Source organism: Marmota monax, unplaced genomic scaffold (genome assembly GCF_021218885.2).
Source record: "Marmota monax isolate L192 unplaced genomic scaffold, Marmota_monax_Labrador192_F-V1.1 WCK01_AAM20220418_F8-fsc00151, whole genome shotgun sequence".
Classification (NCBI taxonomy): Eukaryota; Metazoa; Chordata; class Mammalia; order Rodentia; family Sciuridae; genus Marmota; species Marmota monax.
Window position 1 is genome coordinate 1,865,677 of NW_026694226.1, and position 25,646 is coordinate 1,891,322.

The window sequence follows — 25,646 nt, forward strand, 5'->3', positions numbered from 1 at the left end:
TAAACCTGGCAGCAGCCTCACCGCGCCCATTAGCGCCGCAAGCTCTCATTGGCTGTATTTTCTGTCCCTCTTACGTATCCTATTCCCATTTGTAAACGTGGCCTCAAACCCTTCGGGGAGGTGGATCCAGACGATAAGCAAAATCAATTGCTGCGCATGATTGGTCAGAGAGATCAACCAATCATCAGCGAGGTTAAACCCCCACCCTCTCTATCAGTTTCAGAGAGGCGTGGCCTATGCTCTCTCTGGGTTCTTGTAAGCCATTTTTCTCTGGCCTAGCCCAGCTGTCATGCGCATTTTTCTTATTTTTTCAGACCGTTTTTTGCAATGTATCCCGTCCCCGCCGGGCGGAGTATTGAGGCGGATGGATGGGTGTGTGGAGCACCCCTGGAAATTATTTAATACTTTTGCAAGACAGTTACCATACAAAACCATACCTTTTGTCATATATCCATATTACTTACTCTAGGGCAATCAGATAATTGTGTCAGTACCTTTCTACACGATCCTGCAGTTGTCCTCCAATAAAATTATCCTAAAGAAATAATGGGTCTTCCATTATTTGTGAGGATTAGGGCTTTGTGTGGGCAAATGCACCTAATATTATCCAGGCCACAAGGTAGAAACCCCCAAGAATAAGGAGGGAAAGGAGACAACAGCAACAACATTTTGGAAACTGTAAAGCAAACAGGAATAGTAACTGGTTTAGCAAACCTGAGAAAATGGATTCCTAAAAAAAGATTAACAAGAGCATGAATATAGCTTTGGAAAACCTTCTCTAGGGAATCTCACCAGCCCAGGAGAAAAATCCCAAAGATACTCTCATGAGGATTTTCTTAATGAAATAGACAATGAATCCTACTATTAAGCCCTTGACTTTTATACCGCAGCCCTCACACACTTTCCAAACAGCTTTTTAATGTCCTTACTTAACCATAAGCAGACAGCCAAGCATCACAAGATATTTAAGAAAAGTCTTTAATATACAAGAAAGAAACCCAGAAAACAAGAAAGAAAAAAGCAAATTAGAGGAAACAGATATTGCAAAGGAGAAAAAAAGACTAAAAATAAAAAAGAAAAGTTCAAATATGTCATCAATATATTCAGAAAAAATAATACAGTGAATTTATAAAGTAACAATGAAAAGCTATTTTTAAAGTAACTCCTATTCAGATAAGCAAAAAGAACTCTTGAATATCAAAACCACAATAAGAGAAAAATTCAAGAGCAAGAATATAGAGAATAAAATTTGTTCTACTTTAAGATAAAATTGATAAAAATTAGAGGATCAGTTCAGAAGGTTAAACATCTAAATAACAAGAATGCCAGAAAGCAAACAGAGAATTGAAGGGAAGAAATAAGTAATTTATAAGTAGATTGGTAGCCTTCCATGGTGACTCATGCCTGAAATCCCAGCCACTCTGTAGACTGAGGCAGGAGCATACCAAGTTTGAGGCCAGCCCCTGTATCTTAGCGAGATCCTATCTCAAAAAAAAAAAAAAAAATATATATATATATATATATGGACTGGGAATGTAAGTCAGTGGTAGAGTGCTTTTGAGTCCAATTCCCAGTATCTATAAAATAAAATATAATAATAAATGTCTTTCCCTGAAGAAATGAGTCTCCAAAGGCAAACTAGGTATCCAGCATATCAAATCAATCCCATTCCAAGTCACATCATTATAGAATTTCAGAACACAAGAAGACAGAAAAAATTTTAAAAGCTTACAGAGAAAAAGATCAAGTTGCAGAAACAGATCAAAAGTCAGAATAGCAGTAAGCATATCAACTCATCAATACTGGGATCTAGAAGATGATAGAAATTGCCTTCAAATTTTTGAGGAAAATTATCTTCAACCTGGAATCCTACACTGAGCCAAACTATGGGTTAATTGTAAGCTAGACTACTGCAGATATGCAATATGTCTCAAAATATTAATATTCCATGCATTGTTTTTCAGAAAGATTGGAGAGGATTTATTACATCAAGACAAATTAGCAAACGAAAAAAGAGAATAAGGAGGGAAAGGAGACAACAGCAACAACATTTTGGAAACTGTAAAGCAAACAGGAATAGTAACTAGTTTAGCAAACCTGAGAAAATGGATTCCTAAAAAAAGTTATCCAAGAATCAGGATCCAAAAGAGATACAAAAGAAATCTCCAAACCAGGAATGGTGACTCACAGCTGTAATCCCAGCTGCTGGGAAGGCTGAGGCAGGAGGGGATCCAAGTTCACAGCCAGCCTCAGCAACTTAGTGAGGCACAAAGCAACTCAGTGAGACCCTGTCTCTAATAAAATATAACAAAGGGCTGGGAACGTGACTCCTTGGTTAGGCACCCCTGGGTTCAATCCCCCCACTAACCCCCTGCCCCATACAAAAATAGAAAGAAAGAAAGAAAAAAGAAAAACAAAAGAAATCCCCAGTGCAATGATGAAAGTAGATATCAAAATGTACTACAGAACTAGATATCAACTCATCAAAATTAGAGCAGTTCAGAAAGGTTTGGAAGTGCTTTCTTTAAGAAAATAAAATTGATAGGATACCTATTGCATTACAACTTATAGAGAAGAAATTTGCCTAATCAGAAGACAGTTCAGAGACATATTGGTGATAGGTAGGTAGAAAACTAAGGAGGGAGAAACTGTGAAGAAAATAAAAAGGTTGGGTTGGAAAAACAACAGAATTATGTTTTCTTTGATGTGGTGGGTGTTTCTGAAATAACTAAAAATTATAGGAAAATGGAAATTTCTTCTGAAAAGCATACAAGAATCCAAAAAGAAAGTAAATAATTAATGGGTCACAATCTCAATGAAGTCAGGAAACTAGAGGTATTCAAAACAATGCAGTCATATTTAGCAGGGTAGATGATGAACTTTGCTTACCTGTCTGTGTTATAGAGGAAAGGATGAAAGAGCCACTTGAGCTGCAAAATTTAAGAGATCCTCCCTGCTGGGAACCTTCCCTCCCCTCTGCATTCTCAGGGATCTTCAAGAAAAATTGCCTTGGTATCCAATGGAGAATGGTGGTATTAATAACCACAGTAGGTCCTTAAAGAAACTTGAAGGGGGATAGGGTTATAGCTCAGCGGTAGAGTTCTTTTAGCATGTGTGAGGCACTAGGTTCAAGTCTCAGCATTGCATATTTTTAAAATTTTTTAAGTCTAATTTGTTATATATGACGGCAGAATGCATTACAATTCATATTATACATATAGAGCACAATTTTTCATATCTCTGGTTGTATACAAAGTATATTCACACCATTCATGTCTTCACACATGTACTTTGGATAATGATGAACATCATATTCCACCATCATTTCTAACCCCATGTCCCCTCCCTTTCCCTCTCACCCCTCTGCCCTATCTAGAGTTCCTCTATTTATCCCATGCTCCCCCTCCCTACCCCACTATGAATCAGCCTCCTTATATCAGAGAAAACATTCGACATTTGTTTTGGGGGATTGGCTAGCTTCACTTAGCATTATATTCTCCAACCCCATCCATTTACCTGCAAATGCAATGATTTTATTCTCTTTTATTGCTGAGTAATATTCCACTGTGTATATATAATATACATTTTTTTCCATTCATCTACTAAAGGGCATCTAGGTTGGTTCCACAATTTAGCTATTATGAATTGTGCTGCTATAAATATTGATGTCAGCACTGCATATTAATAAAATAAAATAAAGGTTTACTGATAACTAAAAAAAAATTAAAAAACAAACTTGAAATCTGAATTTGTGTGTGTATGGTGCTGGGGATTGAATGGAAGGCCTTGTGCATGTGAGGCAAACACTCTACCAACTGAGCTATATCCCCAGACCATAATCTGATTTTATTTATTTATTTTTTATTTTACTGGAGTCCTATTTATTTATTTATTTATTATTGGTTGTTCAAAACATTACAAAGCTCTTGACATATCATATTTCATACATTTTACTCAAGTGGGTTATGAACTCCCTTTTTTACCCCGTATACAGTTTGCAGAATCACATCGGTTATACATCCACATTTTTTCATAGTGCCATACTAGTGACTGTTGTATTCTGCTGTCTTTCCTATCCTCTACTATCCCCCATCCCCTCCCCTCCCCTCCCATCTTCTCTTTCTACCCCATCTACTGTAATTCATTTCTCTCCCTTGTTTTTTTCCCTTTCCCCTCACTTCCTCTTATATGTAATTTTGTATAACAATGAGGGTCTCCTTCCATTTCCATGCAATTTCCCTTCTCTCTCCCTTTCCCTCCCACCTCTCGTCCCTGTTTAATGTTAATCTTTTTCTCATGCTCTTCCTCCCTGTTCTGTTGTTAGTTGCTCTCCTTATATCAAAGAAGACATTTGGCATTTGTTTTTTAGGGATTGGCTAGCTTCACTTAGCATGATCTGCTCTAATGCCATCCATTTCCCTGCAAATGCCATGATTTTGTCATTTTTTAGTGCTGAGTAATACTCCATTGTGTATAAATGCCACATTTTTTTTATCCATTCATCTATTGAAGGGCATCTAGGTTGTTCCACAGTCTTGCTATTGTGAATTGTGCTGCTATGAACATCGATGTAGCAGTATCCCTATAGTACACTCTTTTAAGGTCTTCAGGGAATAGTCCAAGAAGAGGAATAGCTGGGTCAAATGGTGGTTCCATTCCCAGCTTTCCCAGGAATCTCCATACTGCTTTCCAAATTGGCTGCACCAATTTGCAGTCCCACCAGCAATGTACAAGTGTACACTTTTCCCCACATCCTCGCCAGCACTTGTTGTTGTTTGACTTCATAATGGCTGCCAATCTTCATAATCTGATTTTAAAAACAAAAAACAAACAAAATCTCAGTCTGTGAATCGAGTTTAAGGTGATTCTGCAGAGGAACGTGGAATGCTCCGAAGCACTTTGCAGAAACAAATGCAAATCTACTCCAGGCAAATGTCCTCTCATCCTAGGTACCAAAGAACTATAAATAATTTTCTAAGGAAAATTATTAACTCATAATAATAATAATAAAATCTAAATACACAAGGAACAAGACACCATAAATTATAACCAGAAGAGAAAACAAGACTTCAGATATTGTAATCATATGACATGAGTTATAAAACAATTATGCTTACTCTGTTTAGAAATAAAAGAGAAACTTGAAAATATATTAGAAAAAAAAGAAATCACAAAAGCAAATATAGCACATTTAAAACAAAAGCTCTAGAAATGAAAATGAGAAACAGTGGAATGAGAGGGACATTATTACTCTACCTGCATGTATGATTACACTACCAGTGGGACCCTACACCATGTTCAGCTAGAAAAGTTGTGCTCCATTTGTGTACAATGTGTCAAAATGCATTCTACTATCTTGTATAACTAATTAGAACAAATTTTTTAAAAAAGCTGAAAGGATAAGGTAGCTAGTTTAAGAAGCAATTATTCACCCAGCATGGTGAATTCACAAGCCTGTAATCCGAGCAACTCCAGGCCTCCGGGAGTTCCAGGCCACAGCCTCAGCAATTTAGTGAGACCCTGTCTCAAAAATAAATAAATAAATAAATAAATAAATAAATAAATAAATAAATAAATGTGACTCAGCAGCAAAGCACCCCTGGGTTCAATCCTAATTATTCTTCATAGAAGAATTCCAGCTAGTAAGTGTAAAAAGTGTAATATACAAATCTAATCTCCCTTATCTGAAATGCTCAGGATCTTCAGAAGTATTTCAGATTATGGGTTTTTTTTTTTAAGATTCTGGAATATTTTCAAATATATAATGAGATATCTTGGAGATGGGATCCAAGTCTAAAAATGAAATGCCTTGTTTCATATACAATATATAAAATAACCTTAAACACATTGTCTGAAGATAATTTTCTACAATACTTTCATTGCATCTGCATTTTGACTGCAACCTGTCACATGTTAGAGTCTGTAAACAAGTCAAAATAACACCTGGCATTTTACCAGGGGAATGTTAGAGTTCATAAACAAGTCTGGATGGTGCCTGGCAAAATGCCAGAGGGAGTGGTTTGAGAAGTAACAAAAGCGAGCTATTAAGTGTGGAGATTCCTTATTGGTTGACTGCTGTATCTAGTTTATGCTAATTAGATAAGCTGTGTGGAATGTATAAATACTGCTCCTGTCCTGCAATAAACGGCTTCCACTCCTGCTGTATCAACGTACACAAGTTATTCGTCACCCCCTGATTATTCTGCTGCAGCCGGACTGTGGCAGTCACATGGGGCTAGGTGTGGAATTTTCTATTGTGCAAGTCATCATCATATTGGCACTCAAAAGTTTTGGATTTTGGATCATTTCAGATTTTGAATTTTGGGATTAGTCATGCTCAAACTGTAATGCCATGATTTCACAATTCTAATGGAATAAACGATCTAGGTGGCAATTTTCAATGATGCCAAAAAATAAGAGACTTAAGGGTGAATCAAGCTGACACTGTGTGAATACACTGACCAAACTTAACATCATGAAAGGAGGGAATCAGTGCTTCTTGAGGAGATAAATTAGGAAGTATAGGTGGGAATTCTGATGCATGCTTGTAATCCCAGCAACTAGGGAGGCTAAGATGAGAAGATTCTGAGTTCAAGGCCATCTGGGCAACACAGCAGGACCCCATTTCAAAACAAAACAAAACAAAAAAAAAAACAGAAGGAAGTATGTTCCATTATCTATGAAGGACTGTTGTTAAAAAAGGAAGACTAAATATAACCACCAGTTTATAGGAAATATGAGAAACAGGAGATTGTGTTAAATGACACCACAGAAATGTAATAAGGAACAAATAGGATCAATGTCCCAGTTTTTTTTTTCAATAAATACATTGCAAAGGAACAAAAGAGGGAGAATTTTATGCATTAAAAGAGAATCAAGCAAATATAATATATAGATTTCGTTTTGAACCTAAATCACACTAGCTATAAAAAGACTTCAAAGGATCTGGGTATAGCTCAGTGGTAGAGCACCTACCTAGCATGCACAAGACCCTGAGTTCAATACCCAGTGTGCATGTGTGCACACACACACACAAACACACACACAGTTTTATGAATCAATTAGGGAAATTTGGACACAGAATGCTATGTGATTTTAATAAATTATTAAATTTTGTTAGATGTAATAATAGTTATTGTGGTTATGTTTTTTTAAATGATCCTTAACTCTTAGAGATACATATTCATGTCTATCAATAGAATGGCATAATGTATGGGATTTTCATTAATAATCCTGTGGGAGTCTAAGGGGAAGTGTTGAGGTATAGATAAGACAAAATTAAATATATTTATCATGGTCGAAGCAGTGAACGGGTACTTAGGGGTGCATTATACTTTTGACTGTGAATTGTTACATTTAATTTTTCCTCCAGCACTAGGGATTAAATCCAGTACCTTGCTCAAGCTAGACAAGCACTCTACCACTGTTGTGGTTTAGGTCTGGAATGTCCCCCCAAAGGCTCATGTGTTGAAGGCTTGATGTCCAGTGCAGCAGTGTTCAGACTGAGGCTCTTAGGAAGGGATTGGCTCATGAGAGCTCTGATCTCAATAGTAGATTAATGTATTGGTGAATTCATATTTGATGGCATTATTGCAAGGTGTGGAAACTGTAGGTGGTAGAACCTAGTAGAAGGATGTGAGTCCTTTGGGGCATGTCCTTGGAGACTATTATCTTGTCTCCAGTGTGCAAAATGTTGTTCTCTCTCTCTCTCTCTCTCTCTCTCTCTCTGCTTTCTGGATGTCATGAGGTAAACAACTCAGCTCTACCATGCTTTTTCAGTCTCTGCATTGATGCTCTGCCAGACAACAGGCTCATAGATCATAGAGCCAGCTGATCATGGACTGAAACCTCTGAAATTGTGAGCCAAAATTAAGCTAGTTTTTTTTTTTCGGGTTTCTTCATCATAGCAACAACAAGCAGACTAACACTGAGTTATATCCCCAGTTCTTTTTTATTTTGAGACAAGTTATTCTAAATTTCCAGGTTGGCCTCAAACTTGTGATCCTCCTGCCTGATCCTCCCAACTAGCTGGGATTATAAGTGTGTACTGGCTTAAAATTTCCTTTAAAAATCTCAAAGAAGGGCTGATGGGGGTTCACAGCTCAGTGGTAGAGCACTTGCCTCGCATGTACACGGTCCTGGGTTGGATCCCCAGCACCACAAAATAAACAAATAAACATGAACTTTAAAAAATAGTTTAAATTTAGCTCGAGATAACATTAATGAAGTAGAAGATTGATCAGAAGAAATTATCCAAAACGAAACACAGAATACCAAAGAGAAGAATGTGAGAATAAAATATATGAAGAGTGAAAAACCTAATAGGAGTTCCAGAAAGAGTACAGAGCAAAGATATATTTTCCAGAAATAATGAAAAATACAGGGGGTAGGAAGGGCATCAGAATAAAATAGACATTATTATTGCTGTATGTATATAGGTGACTGTATGACCAATGTGATTCTGCCACCTGTACAATCAGAAAAGTGAGAAATTATACCCCATTTGATTCAATTGTATGAATTGTCAAGATCATTGTACTGTCATGTGTAACTAATAAAAAAAGAAGAAAAATAATAATAATGAAAAATACAAATCACAGATTCAAGAGGTGCAACTTATTTCAAGCAAGATAAGTATTTGTAGGGGCTGAGGTTGTGACTCAGTGGCAGAGCACTTGCCTAGCATATGTGAGGCACTGGGTTCGATCCTCAGCACAACATATAAATAAATAAAGAATAAAGGTACATCAACAACCAGAAAATATTTTTTAAAAAATTTGAAAAAAAGATTAGTATTTTTAAAGCCTATATAAGGCTGGGGTATTTTAACTCAGTGATAAAATGCTTGCTAAACATGCACAACACCCTGGGTTCAATTCCCTAGCACACACACAAAAGAATCTTTATATAGACAGAACACAGTGAAACTGAATAATACCAAAGGATAATAGCAGATCTTAGAAGCAGCCAGAGTGTGGGTTACATGAGCATATGGCCTTTATCAAAATTCATTGATACATCTAATTTCAGATGTATTAAAATATGAAAAAAATTATATCTTTGAATCAATGATATATATGCTACTTACAAGGAAGAATACCTAAAGTCTAAGAATACAAAAAGATTAAAAAGATAAAAATATAATATAATACCATGCAAACTATAAATAGAAAGAATTTGTTTTTGTTTATGTTTTAATTTTTTGTTTTTTTTGTTTTGTTTAATGGCAGAGACGATGCAATGTTTTACCAAACTAGTTCTACGGTCTCCTGATCACATAGACAAACTTCCAGCCACTTGTTTAGGCCATGTGATCAAGTTCTGGCCAATAAGATATGAACAGTAGTGATGGACATTGCTTCCAGGCCTGCCTTCTAAAATACTCTGTGCTTTCTTCCACATTCTCTTCATCCCCTACCTGCAGACTGGATTACAACTCCCAGACATTTTGGCCACTATAATTTTAAGATGGTGGATGGCTGTCAATCTAGTCCCTGAATGAATGCTTGGAGCAGAGCACACTAGCACTTCCACTTCCAACACATGCCAGACTCTGTAATGAACAATGAAATAACTTTTGTTAACTCACTGAGTTTGGGGTCTGTGATTGGCATTTCTAACCCTAACAAATATAGATATTGATAGAGCAAGTGGAATACTGCTATAACAAAAACAGCAACAACAATAAAAATATTTGGCATTAGCTTAGCAACCAGGTGGCTGGAAATTATAATATGCATATTGGAGATTCAAAGGATGTCAATCAATTTGTGTCAGTAAATGAAATTTGTGTTAGGAAAATAGAAACATTTCTAAGTATTTTGAATACAGGGAATTTAATACAGATAATCATTTAAGAAAGGGTCACAAATGATGGAGCAGTGAAAAGAGACGTTAAGATGACTTAAAAAATTAGTAAAACAGGAAGCCACAGGGGCTGAGGATGTGGCTCAAGCAGTAGCACGCTCGCCTGGCATGCGTGCAGCCCGGGTTCGATCCTCAGCACCACATACAAATAAAGATGTTGTGCCCGCCGAAAACTAAAAAATAAATATTAAAAAAATTCTCTCTCACTCCTTCTCTGTCTCTCACTCTCTCTTTAAAAAAAAAACATAAACAAAAAAACAGGAAGCCACAATCACAGGGAGCAAAAGGGGAAATGATGTTAACCAAGTCCAAGATAGCTGTGCTGCTGAAGCTCCTGGTACTATTAAACTAAGCTGCCTGAACAGGAGCCCAGGAGTCCCTTAGTCACTGTTATCACCACTGCATCTCCAGCCATCTAACTGGACCTAACAGGAAATCAGACAGGAAGTCTGAGAAAAATTCTTACTGGCCAGTGGGGAAGATATTGTGAAAGAATAAATGTTAAACTGAAAGACCATAGACTCTTTGTAGAACATCACATTATGCAATGACAAAATATTTTGTAAGCTGGCACCTGAAATAACACAAAATTCACACCATATGCTCTTGAGCCTAGAGCTCTAGGGGAATGGGTTGGAAAGAATAAAATGGCCAGCATGTATCAGCAACTCTTGGCTGCATTACAGACATAAAAATGAGCTTAGGAGGGAATTGTCCTTTTTCCTCCTAGCAAAAATGAAAGGCAATCACATGTTCTGAAACTTTGGACCTTGAAGTATTGGAAATTCAATTGCTTTAAGACCCAAAATAGTAGGGAATAAAATCAAGAAAGCCTTTGACCAAAAAGGCTTTCAACCTGTGACAAATGTGTCTTCTCTTAACAGAGAAGAGCATAGAAGTGGGGAAGCAAAGAAATAAGGCAGATTTAAGAACTAGTCATAGGAAAGAACTCTGGATATTGTTATTAGTAGTAAATGGAGCCCATTCAAAATAAAAAACCCAGAAACTAGAACATTTTTGTTTTAATGATCTTATATAGGTATAGTTGACTTAAAACACACATATTTAATGATTACCATTTGAGTTTCAATATGTATACACTCATGGAACCACCACCACCATCAAATTGAGGAACATGTCTATACCTTCTGAAAGTTTCCTATAATTTTTTTAAAACATATTTTTTAGTTGTAGTTGAACACAATAACTTTATTTCACTTATTTATTTTTATGTGGTGCTGAGGATCAAACCCAGTGCCTCATGTATGCCAAGCAAGCTCACTACCACTTGAGCCACATCCCCAAGCCCTACTATATTTTAAGGTTTGTTTTGTTTTAGTTGTAGATGAACACAATTCCTTTATGTTATTTATTTTTATGTGGTGGTGAGGATGAATCCCAGGGCTTCACACATTTTAGGCAAGCACTTTACTGTTGAGAGCCACAGCCGAGTAGGAATGGCCCCTGGCATTTTGCCAGAAGTAATGGTTGAGAGGTGACTCCAGCAAGCCATTAAGATGATGATAATTAAGTTAAGCTGTGTATAATTGCTGTGACTGAATGATGCCGGATTGAAACAGGCTGTGTATTCAATTGTATACAGACCCCTGCTGACCGGCAATAGGGCGGCTCCAGCTGCCTTGGGCGCCTGCTACTTTGGAGTTCTCACGGGGATTCCTGAAAAATTCAAGTTGGTTGGTGAGTTTCCGGTGGAGGGAGTTCCAGTTTGTGTGTGGTGTCCCTGAGAGGGCACGTGGGTGGCGTTCCGGAGAGTTCGGAAATAAAGTTTGTTCCTGCTTGAGTGGCTCATGATTTGTGCCCAGCCAGATTGCAGTACTTTACCACTGAGCCACAACTGCAGCCCATTCTATAAGTTTTTGAAGCATTGTATTGCAAAAAAGCACAAGTTAGTACTGAGAATGTCTTTGATAGCTCAGATGTAAAACAAGCACAATGCTTTGTGATGGCTAATTTTCACAGTACTGGAGAAACACAGAGCCTTGTGCATGGTAGGTAAATGTTTTATCGCTAAGTTACACCCCTAGTCTGTGATTGTTTATTTTATGTGTCAACTTGACTGGTTTGGGTGTTGCCCAGAAGCTGGTAAAACATTATTTCTGAGTGCAAGAGTGTTTCTAGACAACATTAGCATTTAAATTGGTGACTGAGTACAGCAGGTGTCCCTGACCGAAGTGGGTAAGCATCAACCAGTCTACTGAGGGCCTGAATACAATGAAAAAGGCAGAAAGGCAAATTTGCTTTCTCTTCTTGAACTGGAATATCTTTCTTCTCTGCCCTGATACATGAGTGCTCCTAGTTCTTGGGTCTCTGTACTCAGATCAGGACTTACACAATTGGCTCACCTCATTCTCAGGCCTTTGGGCTGGGAATGGAACTATACCACTGATTTCCCTAGGCCTTCAGCTTATCAGTAGCATACTGTGGGATTTGTGAGCCCCAATAATCATGTAAGCCTATCCTTCTGTAAGGGACCGGCGAACGACGGAGGAAGAGACCACCAAGAGACCAACTCATGCAACCGCAAAAGGGGGTTTATTGAGGATCCAGCATGCTGGGGCTCCGTGCTCACTCAAGAAGGGAGAGCGGCCAAGAGCCCCGAGCAGAGGTTAAGCAGTGCTTAAGTACACTTTTTGGGGAGGGCGGGGGCTTTGCATACATCAGAGCAAATCATCATGAGGCGCGGGAATATCGAACAACAACTCTCAAACTTGATTAGCACATTCATTGGCGGGAACAAGTTGGGCGGGGGTGATAGGTTAGTCCTAAGAAGGGGGGTACATTCAAACTGATTGTTTGGGCCCTGAATGCCTACGTGCCAAACTGCACAGGGCCCAGGTTATATAACAACTAAATGGTCAGGGGGAATATCTACTGGGCAGTCCAGTGACTTATCCTAATAGCTACAGGAATTTCAGGTTTTGAGTGTAGCATAGGAGCTTAACAATACCTGGTCTTTTACATTTTAACTCAGGCTTTGCAGCTTAGAAGCTTTACAATGCCTGGTCTTTAACTTCAGTTTCTTTTATCCTTTCACTTCATAGTAAATCTATTTCTATTTATCTCCATATATGCTATTGGTTCTGATTCTCTGAAGAATCCTAACACAGCTCCCAAATTTCCACATACAGGAAGAAGGCTAAAAAACTTCTATGGTTCCTGAGGAGGGAATATTCTCTATAGTTTACTTGAGATGTGACTATGGAGAATAGGGAATAAGGAAGCCTCTACCTACACCAGGAGTGAATCCATGGGTTATAGGGAAAACAGACAATGATGTTTATTCAAATTAAAAAATCAGAGTCTAATGAGAGAACTTCACTGCACAGCAGGAAGGCTTTCTGTCAGTTTGGGCCCAAACCCTCTGAAAGGAAAGTGACCACAACACTCAGAGCAACCAAAAGATCTTTATTGCAGCAGTGCAAAAAAGAGAAAGGAAAGAAGGAAAGAGAGAGAGAGAAAAGAGAAGAGATGAACAGGGAGAGAGCAAGAGCAAGAGAGAGACAGAGAGCGCGCGTAAGAAAGATAAAGAGCAAGAGAGAGAGAGCAAGAGAGAAAGAGCAAGAGAGAGGGGGGCCTGGCAGGAGGGAGGTTTTTATAGCCCAAATCTAATGGGGCCTCTGAGTCTGCATGCTGCCTTGTTGGCCCAAGGGGGGGTTAAGTGTTCAGCCTTGAGCAGGGTTGAATGTTCAGACTTGAGGCAAACAGGTGATAAAGGACCAGATAGAGGGGGGTTTGAGTGCGTGGGCTATCTTGCAGCCAACATCTGTTCAGCCTGCCCTGCAGACAACACAGTTCAGCCTGCTCTGCACCCAACATTCCTCCCTTTTTGGTTTTCTAAGTGACATGGGGGACGGCGTTGGACCTAGAAGGGGAAGTGGAGGAATGTTCGGGGGACAGGTCTGAGAACACCAGAGCAGAAATAACACTCAGTGGCTACAGACAACTACTGTGGTAGGGGTAAAGTCCATAAAAGTTCCTTGAAGCCACAAGTCCTCAATGGCATCAAACCAGTCCTGGATGGAGGAGATTCTTGGTATCGGCCACTTGTCCTGTAGCAGGGACTCTAGGAAGTATTGGAGGTGGCTTGGTTGAATCCAGTAATGTTAAGAGTGACAGCCTGATTGCAGCCAGTGGAAGGGCAATCGCCTTAACCCATAAACTGAGAGTGGGTGGTGTCATGTCGCTTGTGGTTTGAGATAAAAACTTGAGAGAGAATAATGTTTAGTAAAAGAAGAAGAGGGTTGGCAAGAAATTTTGAGTTTGGTGGGCATGGTGGAAGTCCAGGACTGGACATTTGGAACAAGTGCCTTTTTAAGGTGGGAGACATGGTGGTACCAGGGGGAGTTTAGGTTTGATGCTTCCTTGTGGGGATACTGTAGAGCAGACAGAATAAGCAGAGTGGACGTGCTGGAGAGTAGTTCTCATTCCTAGGAAGTGAAAGAGGGGTTGTGAAAATTGGAAAAAGGGTTAGAGAGGGTTTTAGATGGGCACAGAGTCTCTGGAGCCAGAGGAGTTGGTCATGAGTCGTAGGTGTCCATCTTGGGCATCAGGGCTGGTAGTCTTAAAGAAGTAGTTGATTGACCAGCTTGCTGGTGAATTTGTGTATCTGATCTTGCATGAACTTCTGTAGGCAATTTAATAGACATGGTTCTATTAGGAGAAACATAGAGAGGACTAATAGGGGTCCTGTGAGGGGGAGGAGCCAAGGCCATACTTGACTGAACATTCCCCATGGAGCCTGTTGGCTTAGTTGCTGTCTCCTCTTTTCTAGCTGTTCTTGTCCTTCATTACTCCCAGGAATGACTGGTTTTGGCTTAACTGGTTTTGGTAGGTGTTTAAGATCAAGTTGGTCAAAATTGACTTTGTTTCTATTTATTGTTAAGAGTCAGCCAAGTTCCCATAGGGGTCACTCGTGGGGGAACTTGAGAGCAGCTTCTTAGTTCTGCTAGTGCCATTTGTGCTAGGATGGGTCCAGGTCTTGTTTGACCATGTGGCTTCCCTTGGAAGCATCAGGGATGTCTCCTGTCTCCAATGACCCTCCTATTCACAGCAAGTGCACTGATTGGCTTTTCATTCTCCAGTGGTCTCAATAATCTCCCTGATCAGGAGGTTATGAGGCCCAAAGTTGCAAAGCTCTTTAGAGAAGTTCCCTGTTCCCTGGATTCAGACTGTATCAGAGGGCCAGAGCCAAATATTGGTTTTCTTGGCCATTTTAGTTTAACTTTAATCTTGATCATAAACATCCAGCAAAGTCAGTTTCACCCTAAATTAAGAGTATTGGGCTTTAGCTGAAGTCTGGCCTACTTTGGAGTCATTCTGACATGTAGTAAGATGGGAAGCACAGCCTTATCCCAGGTAAGCCAGGGCTCTTTATAAATCTTAGGTAAAGTGTTCTAGTATTGAAGCTGATCTTTTTTTTTTAATATTATTTTATAAAATTTACATATATTGTTGCTTGATGTCACATGAATACTAGGTAATAGAGTATATTACATTTAAATTGTACCCAGTGTATAGAACTTTATATTAATCTTATTGATGACAGGTCCAGTTATAAAACATTAAATGATATAAATAAATCTCTGATATGTTATTTTTATAAGCCTAAAATAACCATGCAACCTTTTGGAGAACACCAGCTTGATATATATATATATATATATATATATATATATATATATATATATATATATATTTTAAAGCTTCTATCTTAATGACATATACCTGGAAAATATGAACACATTTAATATACAAAGAAGAGTAATAGTACCACAATTACTACTGATGTTTTTATATTGATCAAGTTTAGCTTTTAAAGAAATAACATACTACAATATTGCAAAATAACAGTTGTTGTTTAACCATAGTTGTATATACAGACCTTCTTTAGCACTTACTTAAACCCTCTTATTTACTTAATAGACTCTCTTATCCAGAAATACATTTTCCTTCTATTAAATCCATACCTAGAGCCTTCTAATTTCTCTTTCCTATTTGTTAACGCTTTCTTTTTTTACATTTTTAAATAATCCTTGTAAATTTCTGAATTTAGGCAAATTATTCCATTTTAATAAGAGATACTTTGTTATTTGCAGCACACAATTAATCACAACTGTTGACCATTTCATGAAAACATGAACAATGTTTAAGTATATAGAATTATACTGTTGTAGGAACAGACAAGGCAAGGCACCTAAGATAGCACTAAAGATAGGGAAATAGTTTTATTTGGTTGCAGCCAGATTTAGAGGGCACATCTTCTGCTGTAATCAATTAATCCCCTGAACCCCAAGTTTAGGTTGTTTCAGAATTTTGTACCCAACATGTAAGGGAAGGGGCTCAGAAGTTCGCAGTCTGCAGAAGTTCACAAAAAGCAGGGTTTTTTTTTCCCTCTGTTCTGGGCAAGTTAACCCTTCAAGGACACTTGGGAGGGGGAGAGCTTTTTCTTCCCTTTCTCTCCTCTTCCCCCCACCCTCCCCACCCCTGCCAGCTGTTATCATGGAGCCCAGTTGGTAACCTCCTTATCTTAGACATGTAGCCTTCTCTGTGAAGCCCCAGCTCAAAGCCAGTGGCCTTGTTTTACATATTTTGTGAAAAACTAGTAAGGGGGTGTCCAGCGCCTGGAGTGCTGATTTTTCCAGCCAGTGACCAAGTAAAACAGGGCAACAGGAAAATAGGAAGTTTATCTACATTGAACTTTTTGTAGAGATTCTTTTGCTGAAAGTCCTAAAATCAGCCATGGTGAAGATTTCTGGAGAAGGTCAGTTAAGCCTTTTCTGTGGGCCTGGTAGGGAGGGGAAGACAGGAAGGTGGGGCTGAGAGCAGCTGTGGATCTGAGAATGAGGAAGGAGTGATGTAAAAGAATAGGATTTTCCCTAGCAAGGAAAACTTGAGCAGTAGAACAGGTAGAGCAGAGGGGAGGATGGGAGTGAATATCCCAAAAAGCCTGTAAGGGACAATTCTTAGTAACCTGTTTTCAGTGATGACAAACCAACTTTAAAGGCCATTTTCACCAGATCTCTGATAGGGGTCCAAGGGCTCTCCTCAGCTGGTTTGAGCTTTGGGTTAGCTGGTAAGAGGACCTGGTGGGACCCGGTGTGGGCACTGACAGGAGAAGAGAGGAGTGAGTGGGTAGAGGGATTCCTTCAGTACTTGCTACCTCAGAAAAGAGGCAATGTTTTGAGGAAAGACGGTTGTTTAGGTTTTTGATCTAGTGAGTGGAGAGGAGAAGTCAGGTTGTTCAGGTGGGGGAGACAGTGGAGGGGCTGGGGCAGAAGGTTGAGGGTGAGGACCTATTTGAGCCGGGCGATAGGGTGGAAATTTATCAGTAGGGTCAAAAGTAGTGGATGAGTCTGGAGGAGGAGGAGATTGGGGATCAGTGGTTGTGGGTGTTGGTTTGCAAGCTAGAAGAATTTGCAGAGGTCTGCAAGAGGTGCAGAGAGCACAAGCAAGAAGAAAGCTTTGATATAGCAGCTTTTTACCCATTTTTTTGAATGCTCACAGTAATTGTAGAGATCCCTTAGAATGGAGGGATCCAGGGACCCAAAAGGAGGGCCATCTGCTTTGGTTGTCTAACGAATAAGTAGGCCAGGCCTGGGTGCTATATTTGATCAATTTTGGGGGTTTGATGTCTGGTGTCAAGGAGAGGGTTTTGAGGTTATCCAAGAGGCATTGTAGGGGAGAGTCGACCGGCAGAGAGGACACATTACCCATGTCGCAAAGTAGTATAAGGAGGAGGGAAGGGGATGCAAACTTGGTATAGAGGAGAAGGAAGGAGACGCAACCGTAGTATAAGAGAGAAGGAGGAAACTGATTTATTGGCAAAAGGGGCGTCCCCGCTAGAGCCAAAAATCAGGAGTGCCTTAGTGGCAGGTTCGAGCTGCAGAGATTGGTCGTCACCGAATCCTGACAGTCGAAGCTCTCGTCCTGGACAGAGCCAGAGCCGTGGGAGACCTTGGCCAAGGCTTTTCTTTTCGGGACCCCTCCTGGAGAGGCCGGAGACTTGCAGTGCCAGAAAGAGGGGAAAGAGAGAGACAGGGGAAGAGAGAGGAAGGGGAGGGTAAGTGTCTGAGGACTAGGATTTTAGGAGAGCCACCAAGATGGTGAAGGTCTGGGTGGACTGTGATGTTCAGTTCTCTGTTATGTGTCCCCAGAGGTTACACAGTCCTTCGAGGGAGACCTACAAAGCCTACGCTGGTAACTAACAGCTGGGAAGGGAAGGGAATAATTTTGAACCCAGGAGTCTATTCTGCCCTAGGAAGGAGTCCCTGAGGGCCACCGTAGCCTTAAAGGCTGTGGTGGGGTGTTTTCCTCCCCGCAGGTGGGGAATCCTCCTGACACCACCATTGGGTTTAGGACTCCAGGAAGGGGAAACTCACCAATCGAAGGCTGGTGGTGGATGGAGTTCTGGCAGTCGAGAAAATGGGTTCAGGCCTGGGTTCAGGCCATCCAGTGAGTGGCATTTCCGAAGGAAGAGGGACCCAAAAGTGGGTTTTAACCCTCTCCCGGGTTTCGGCACCAATGAAGGAAAGTGACCACAACACTCAGAGCAACCAAAAGATCTTTATTGCAGCAGTGCAACAAAAAGAAAGGAAAGAAGGAAAGAGAGAGAGAGAAAAGAGAAGAGATGAACAGGGAGAGAGCAAGAGCAAGAGAGAGACAGAGAGCGCGCGTAAGAAAGATAAAGAGCAAGAGAGAGAGAGCAAGAGAGAAAGAGCAAGAGAGAGGGGGGCCTGGCAGGAGGGAGTTTTTATAGCCCAAATCTAATGGGGCCTCTGAGTCTGCAAGCTGCCTTGTTGGCCCAAGGGGGGGTTAAGTGTTCAGCCTTGAGCAGGGTTGAATGTTGAGACTTGAGGCAAACAGGTGATAAAGGACCAGATAGAGGGGGGTTTGAGTGCGTGGGCTATCTTGCAGCCAACATCTGTTCAGCCTGCCCTGCAGACAACACATTTCAGCCTGCTCTGCACCCAACACTCTCAACAAACCCCCTAGTTTAGATTGTGACACCAAAAGACATTTTATATCAGCGGGCATGGTGGTGCTTGCCTGTAATTCCAGCAGTTCGGGAAGCTGAGGCAGGAGGATTGCAAGTTCAAAGCCAGCCCCAGCAATTTAGTGAGTGCCTAAGCAATTCAGTGAAGCCCTGCCTCTAAGTAAAATACAAAAAAAAAAAGGGCTGGGGATGTGGCTCAGTGGTTAAGTGCCCCTAGGTTCAATCCCCCATACAAAGAAGAGAAGAGAGAAAGAAATTTTATGTCAAAAATTTTAAAATTTTTTAAAAAGAGAAGAAAAAAATAAAAAATAAGGGGTTGAGGTTGTGGCTCAGTGGTAGAGCACTCGCCTAGCATGTGTGAGGCTAGGTTCGATCCTCAGGACCACATGAAAAATAAACAAATAAAATAAAAGGTATTGGGCTGGGGATGTGGATCAAGCAGTAGTGCACTCACCTGGCATGCATGCGGCGCTGGGTTTGATCCTCAGCACCACATACAAATAATATAAAGATGTTGTATCGCTGAAAACTAAAAAAATATATATATATATATATATTAAAAAAATTCTCTCTCTCAAAAAAAATTAAAAAATAAAAGGTATTGTGTCCATCTACAACTAAAAAAAAAGTTAAAAAAATATGTCAGCTTCTGAGAATTGTGGAGAATTGTTTCCACAATAACACATTGATGTTACCTTTGTTATTAAGCAACATTAATACAAATATATGCTGCTGAAGTAGCTATGCAAATATCAGACAAAATAGACTACAGGGGGCTGGGGATGTGGATCAAGTGGTAGTGCACTCACCTGGCATGCATGCGGCGCTGGGTTTGATCCTCAGCACCACATACAAATAAAATAAAGATGTTGTGTCGCTGAAAACTAAATATATATATATATATATATATATAAAAATTCTCTCTCAAAAAAAAATTAAGTGCATGCCAGTGCACTCACCTGGCATGCGTGCTGCCCGGGTTCGATCCTCAGCACCACATACAAAGATGTTGTGTCCACCGAAAACTAAAAAATAAATATTAAAATTCTCTCTCTCTCTCTCTCTCTCTCTCTCTCTCTCTCTCTCTCTCTCTTTTAAAAAAATAGACTACAGGGCATGGAGATAGAGAGGATGACTTCTAATGTTAATATATTCTATTTGCTAGCAAATGTACTTTAAGCTTGCATTCATTTAATAATAAAACTTAAAAATATAAGCTGGGGCGAGGCTGGGGTTGTGGCTCAGCAGTAGAGCACATGCCTAGCATGTGTGAGGCCCTGGGTTCAATCCTCAGTACCACATGAAAATAAATAAATAAATATATATATATATATAAAAGCTGGGCCCAGTAATGTGTAACTATAGTCCTAACTACTCGGGAGACTCAGGCAGGAGGATCACTTGAGCCATGAGTTTAAGGCCAACCTGGGCAACACAGCAAGACTCCATGTCAAAAAAAAAAAAAAAAGAAAAGAAAAAGAAAGAAAGGGGTGGGACAAGCAGAAGGAGATGAATATATAATCTAAGTGGGTGATTTTGCCTCTGACAGATAGAAATATATTTGCAACCAAAGGGCAATGGAGGTGGGTAAGAGCAAAGTTGTATTGGATTAAGCAAAAAACACCAGATGGTAAATGGAATCCCCAGGAACAATGGAAAATAATAGAAATGGTAACAAGGTTAATACAACAGATACCATAAATATACTTGCTCTCCTTCTTTCAAATTCCTTAATAGAACTAAATTACATAAATTAATAATTATAACAATATATTTTTAAAAACCCAAAATATTATTGGGTTTGTAGCATATATACATGTAAATATATAACAATATTACAAAAAATGGGTGGGAATAGAGCTATATAGGAGTAACATTGCTATAACTTTCTGGAATTAAGTTAGTATAAATATGAGGTATATTTGAATCAGTTGAGATGTATATGATGAGCTATAATACAGTAAAAGACTAATTAAAGGAATTAAAATGCTATACTAGAAAATATTCACTTAACGAAGAACAAAGAATCGGAGAAATCAAAGATGAGCCATATAGATAACACAAAGTAAAATGGCAAAAATAAATCTCACTAAATCAATAGCAATACTAAATAGGAACAGATTAAACAATCCACTCAAAGGGAAAATATTGTTAGACTGGATTTTAAAAAATCTAAAATCCAAAGATACTTTAGGTTCAAAGATACAAATAGATTGAAAGTAAAAGGATGAAGATGGTGGAATGAAATGGACATCATTACCCTATGTATTGAAGATACAAATGATGTGACTCTACTTCGTGTACAACCAGAGAAATGAAAAATTGTGCACTACATGTGTATTATGAATTGAAATTCATTCTGCTGTCATGTATAACAAATTAGAATGAATATTTTTTTAAAAGGAAAGTAAAAGGATGAAAAAATATATCATGCAAGCAGCAACATAAGAAACCTGTAGTGTCACAGAATGGGAGAAAATTTTTGCCACCTGCACCTCATATGGAGCATTAATGTCCAGGGTATATGAAGAACTCAAAAAAAAAAAATAACACCCCAAACCCCCACATAACCCAATCAATAAATGGGCAAAGTAACTGAAAAGGCACTTCACAGGAAGAAACACAACTGATCAACAAATATATGAAAAAATGTCCACATCTCTAGTAATTAGAGAAATGAAAATTAAAACTACACTGAGATTCCCTCTTACTCTAGTTAGAATGGCAATTATCAAGAATACAAGTAACAACAACAAAGAATACAAGTAACAACAAATGTCGGCAAGGACATGGGGGAAAAGGTACACTCATACATTGAGAGTGGGACTGCAACCACTCTGGAAAGCAGTATGGAGGTTCCTCAGAAAACTTGAAATGGACTCATCATTTGACCCAGCTGTCCCACTCTTCGGACTATACCTAGAGGACTTAAACTCAGCATACTACAGTGATAATGTTTATAGCAGCTCAATTCACAATAGCTAAACTATGAAACCAACCTAGGTGCCCTTCAACAGATGAATGGATAAATAAAATGTGGTGTATATACACAATAGGATATTACTCAGCAATAAAAAGAGTATCTTTATGACTTTTGCCAGAAAATGAATGGATCTGGAGACTATCATGCTAAGTAAAATAGGCCAATCTCAAAAAAATCAAAGGCTGAATATTCTCTCCAATATGTGGACACTAACACACAATAAGGGAGGAAGGGTGGAGAATAGCAGTTAAGTGGATTAGACAAAGGGAAATGAAGGGGAAGGGGAATGGGAATCAGAGAGACAGTGGAATGAATTGGACATAACTTTCCTATGTGAATATATAAATACACCACTAGTATTTATATATCCACATCATGTGTAACCACAAGAATAGGATTCTAATTAGAATAAGTTATATTCCTTGTATATATAATATGTCCAAATACACTCTATTGTCATGTATATCTAAAAAGAACAAATTAAAAAAATAAATCTGTAGTGTCTATAATAATGCCAGACAAAACCATATGCATGTGTATCAAAGTGCATTCTACTGTCATGTATAACTAATTAGAACAAAGAAAAAAAAAACAAATGCATGACTAGAAATAAAGAGGTACATTTTATAATGATAAAAAGGTTAATCCTTCAGGAAGATATAAACATATATATGCCTAACAATAGAACTCCAAAATATGTGAAGCAAAAACTGACAGAACTGAAAGAAAAAATAGACAATTCAAAAAGAAGAGTTGGAGACATAAATACTCAACTTGCAGGAATGGGTAGAAGAGAAATACAGAAGATAAGCAAGCAAACAAAAGGCTCAAACAACATAATCCAGCTAGATTTAATTTTTTTCTTTTTAAAGTCATGTTTGTTGAGATATAATTTATATATGGTACAATTTACCCCATTTAGTTTTATAGTTATATGAATTTTGATAACACAAATATAAAAAATGACAACATATATATGGATATATAGTACTACCATCAAGATTCAGAATGATGGGCTGGGATTGTGGCTCAGCAGTAGAGCCCTCGCCTAGCATGCGCGGGGGCCCTGGGTTTGATCTTCAGCATCCCATAAAAAATAAATAAATGGAATAAAGATATTGTGTCCAACTACAACTAAAAAATAAAAAGATACAGAATGTTACCTTGTTCTCCTTTACTTCTTTTTTAAAAACAAATAGAGAAATTAATTTTAATATATTTTCATTTAACCCAATGGATTACCAACAAAATTTGCAAAGAAAATAATTATTAGTAAGATATTTCATATTCATTTTCTTTGTCCTAGTAATTCTTTGGAATCTAATGTCTATTTAACACTTAACACACCTCAATTCAGACTAGACACATTTCAAATACTCGGAGGCCTCATGTAACCAATGGCTGCCATATTGGCTCCTTTCTCCATCTTTCACCTTTTGGTGAGACATATGTTGTAGGCTGCATAAGTCCCCTTGTTATGTGGTTTCTTGGTGAGTTGCATCAGAAAGGGACACCAAAGAGATGAACTTAGAATATACAAGAGTACAGCAAGGTGTTTTATTCCTCCATATAAGACTCTATTAGACTGTGAGTTGGTTTCTACATGCTTTTGCTGGGAATAACTTCAGTTAGGTCCTTCTCCTACAAGTTTGTCATAATGGCTTTCTCTTATTTCATCTCCTACCTCCCCAAGTTTATAGAAGGAAAGGTGCTTCACAAAATTTGTTAGTTTTCCTCAACCTTGCCCTTACCTTTATAAATACCTTATTAAACAATTTTTACTCTGATTGATCTTTTTATCCTTGAATCTTGAATAATGGATTTTAAATTATAAGAGAGTAAAATATACCTCATCTCATATCACAGGCAATGTATAGACACATACCAGATTAATTATATATTAAGATATAACATATAAAATGCTAAAACTTTTAAAGAACATATTTGTATAACTTTGTGAAGAGAAATGGAAAACAAAAAATGTGAAATAAACAAAAACATGAAAAATTAGATGATATTGTAGTTAAAATTTTTATGTGTAAAAATTTATCAAAAAGAGTTGAAAGATATAATGAATTGTATTACAGGTCATTTTTGTTTATTTTTGATACTTAGCTTGACTTTGTTTCTCCTTTGGTTGGCTTTTCCTTTATTGTAGTTCTTCCCTTTGCAGATTTTCATTGGTGTTTTTTATTTCCTCCTCATGGAATATTTTGCCAAGAATGTTCTGTAGTGCAGGCTTTCTTGCTGTAAATTCTTTTAGCTTTTGTTTATCATGGAAAGTTTTTATTTCATTGTCAAATTTGAAGCTTAAATTTTCTGGATATAAGATTCTTGGTTGGCATCCATTATCTTTTAGAGCTTTGTATATGTTGTTCCAGGATCTCCTGGCTTTGAGAGTCTGGTTGAAAAATCTGCTGAGATGTGAATTGGTCTTCCCTTGTAGGTAATCTGATTGTTCTCTCTTGTGGCCTTTAAAATTCTATCCTTATTCTGTATGTTAGGCATTTTCATTTTAATGTAGACCTGTTGTAATTTTGTACATTTGGTGTCCTATAGGCTTCTTGTATTTGATTTTCCAGTTCATTCTTCATGCTTGGGAAATTTTCTGCTATTATTTCATTGAAGAGATTGTGCATGCCTTTGGTTTGAATCTCTGAGCCTTCCTCTATCCCAATAAAATCTTAAATTTGGTCTTTTGATGGTATCCCATAATTCTTGGATATTCTGTTCATGGTTTCTTACCATCTTCACTGTGAAGTCAACTTTATTTTCAAGATTGTTTATTTTGTCTTCATTGTCTGTGGTCCTAACTTCCAAGTGATCTAGTCTATTGGTGATGCTATCTATTGAGGTTTTTTTTTTTTTCATTTTTTTTAGTTATAATTGGACACAATACCTTTATTTATTTTTATGTGGTGCTGAAGATTGAACCCAGCACCTCGCATGTGCTAGGCAAATGCTCTACCACTGAGCCACAATCCACCCCCTATTGAGTTTTTTAATTGGCTTATTGTTTCTTTCATTTTGAGGATTTCTATTTGTTTGTTTGTTTTTCAGTATCTTTCTTTCTTGAAATAATCTCTTGCAACTTGTATTTGCTCTCTTATCTCTTTGTTGGAGTGATTGATTTTTGCCTGTATCTGCTCACTTAGGTCGTGATAGATTCCCAAATCATTTTATTTATGTATATTCTGAACTCCTTCTCTGACATTTCACCTACTTCACTATCTATGGATTCTATTGTTGTAGTATCTTGGTTTGTTTGGGGCACTTTCCTCCCTTGTTTTTTCATGATGTCTATGAGTCTTCCTCTCTTGCAGTATAGATCCGAGGTATGACAGCTTCTGGCCTATTGTCTTATAATATCCTATAGTTTACCAATACCTCACTTTTAAGGGAGAGACCAATATTACAGCATTCAATGTACCAAACATGCAGCTATATATAAGTTAGCTTCTATTTTTACATTTACAATTTTGTCACTATTAACAGAAATGATGCGTTCGGTTATTTTCTACCTTATAGTCAATAGGTTTGTGTAATGGTTTACAGTTCCTAATGGTAGAAGGGAGACTGGGGGGTTGGCTGAGATGTTTATGAGGTAGCATGTAAGAATATGGAGGTATTGATTATATGACTAGTGAAAGGAGAGGATAATCATAAGAAGTTGGCTATTAGTAGGAGGAACAAGAGATAGGCAACCCCACACAAGACTCCTGTTACCTCAGCAACAGGATAACTGTAAGCACACCTAGAGATACCTTTTGTGCAGCTAGGCCC

At 38.3% G+C, this 25,646-nt stretch overlaps 1 long non-coding RNA gene across 1 annotated transcript; it reads right to left on the minus strand.

Moving 5' to 3' along the window:
• Positions 1-13,273: 13,273 nt before the first annotated feature.
• On the minus strand, positions 13,274-18,993 carry LOC131425023 (uncharacterized). Its single transcript, XR_009228807.1, has 2 exons — positions 18,267-18,993; positions 13,274-14,512 (listed from the first exon to the last, which is right to left on the minus strand). It is a non-coding gene; the product is annotated as an uncharacterized LOC131425023 (long non-coding RNA).
• Between the last annotated feature and the right edge of the window lie 6,653 nt (positions 18,994-25,646).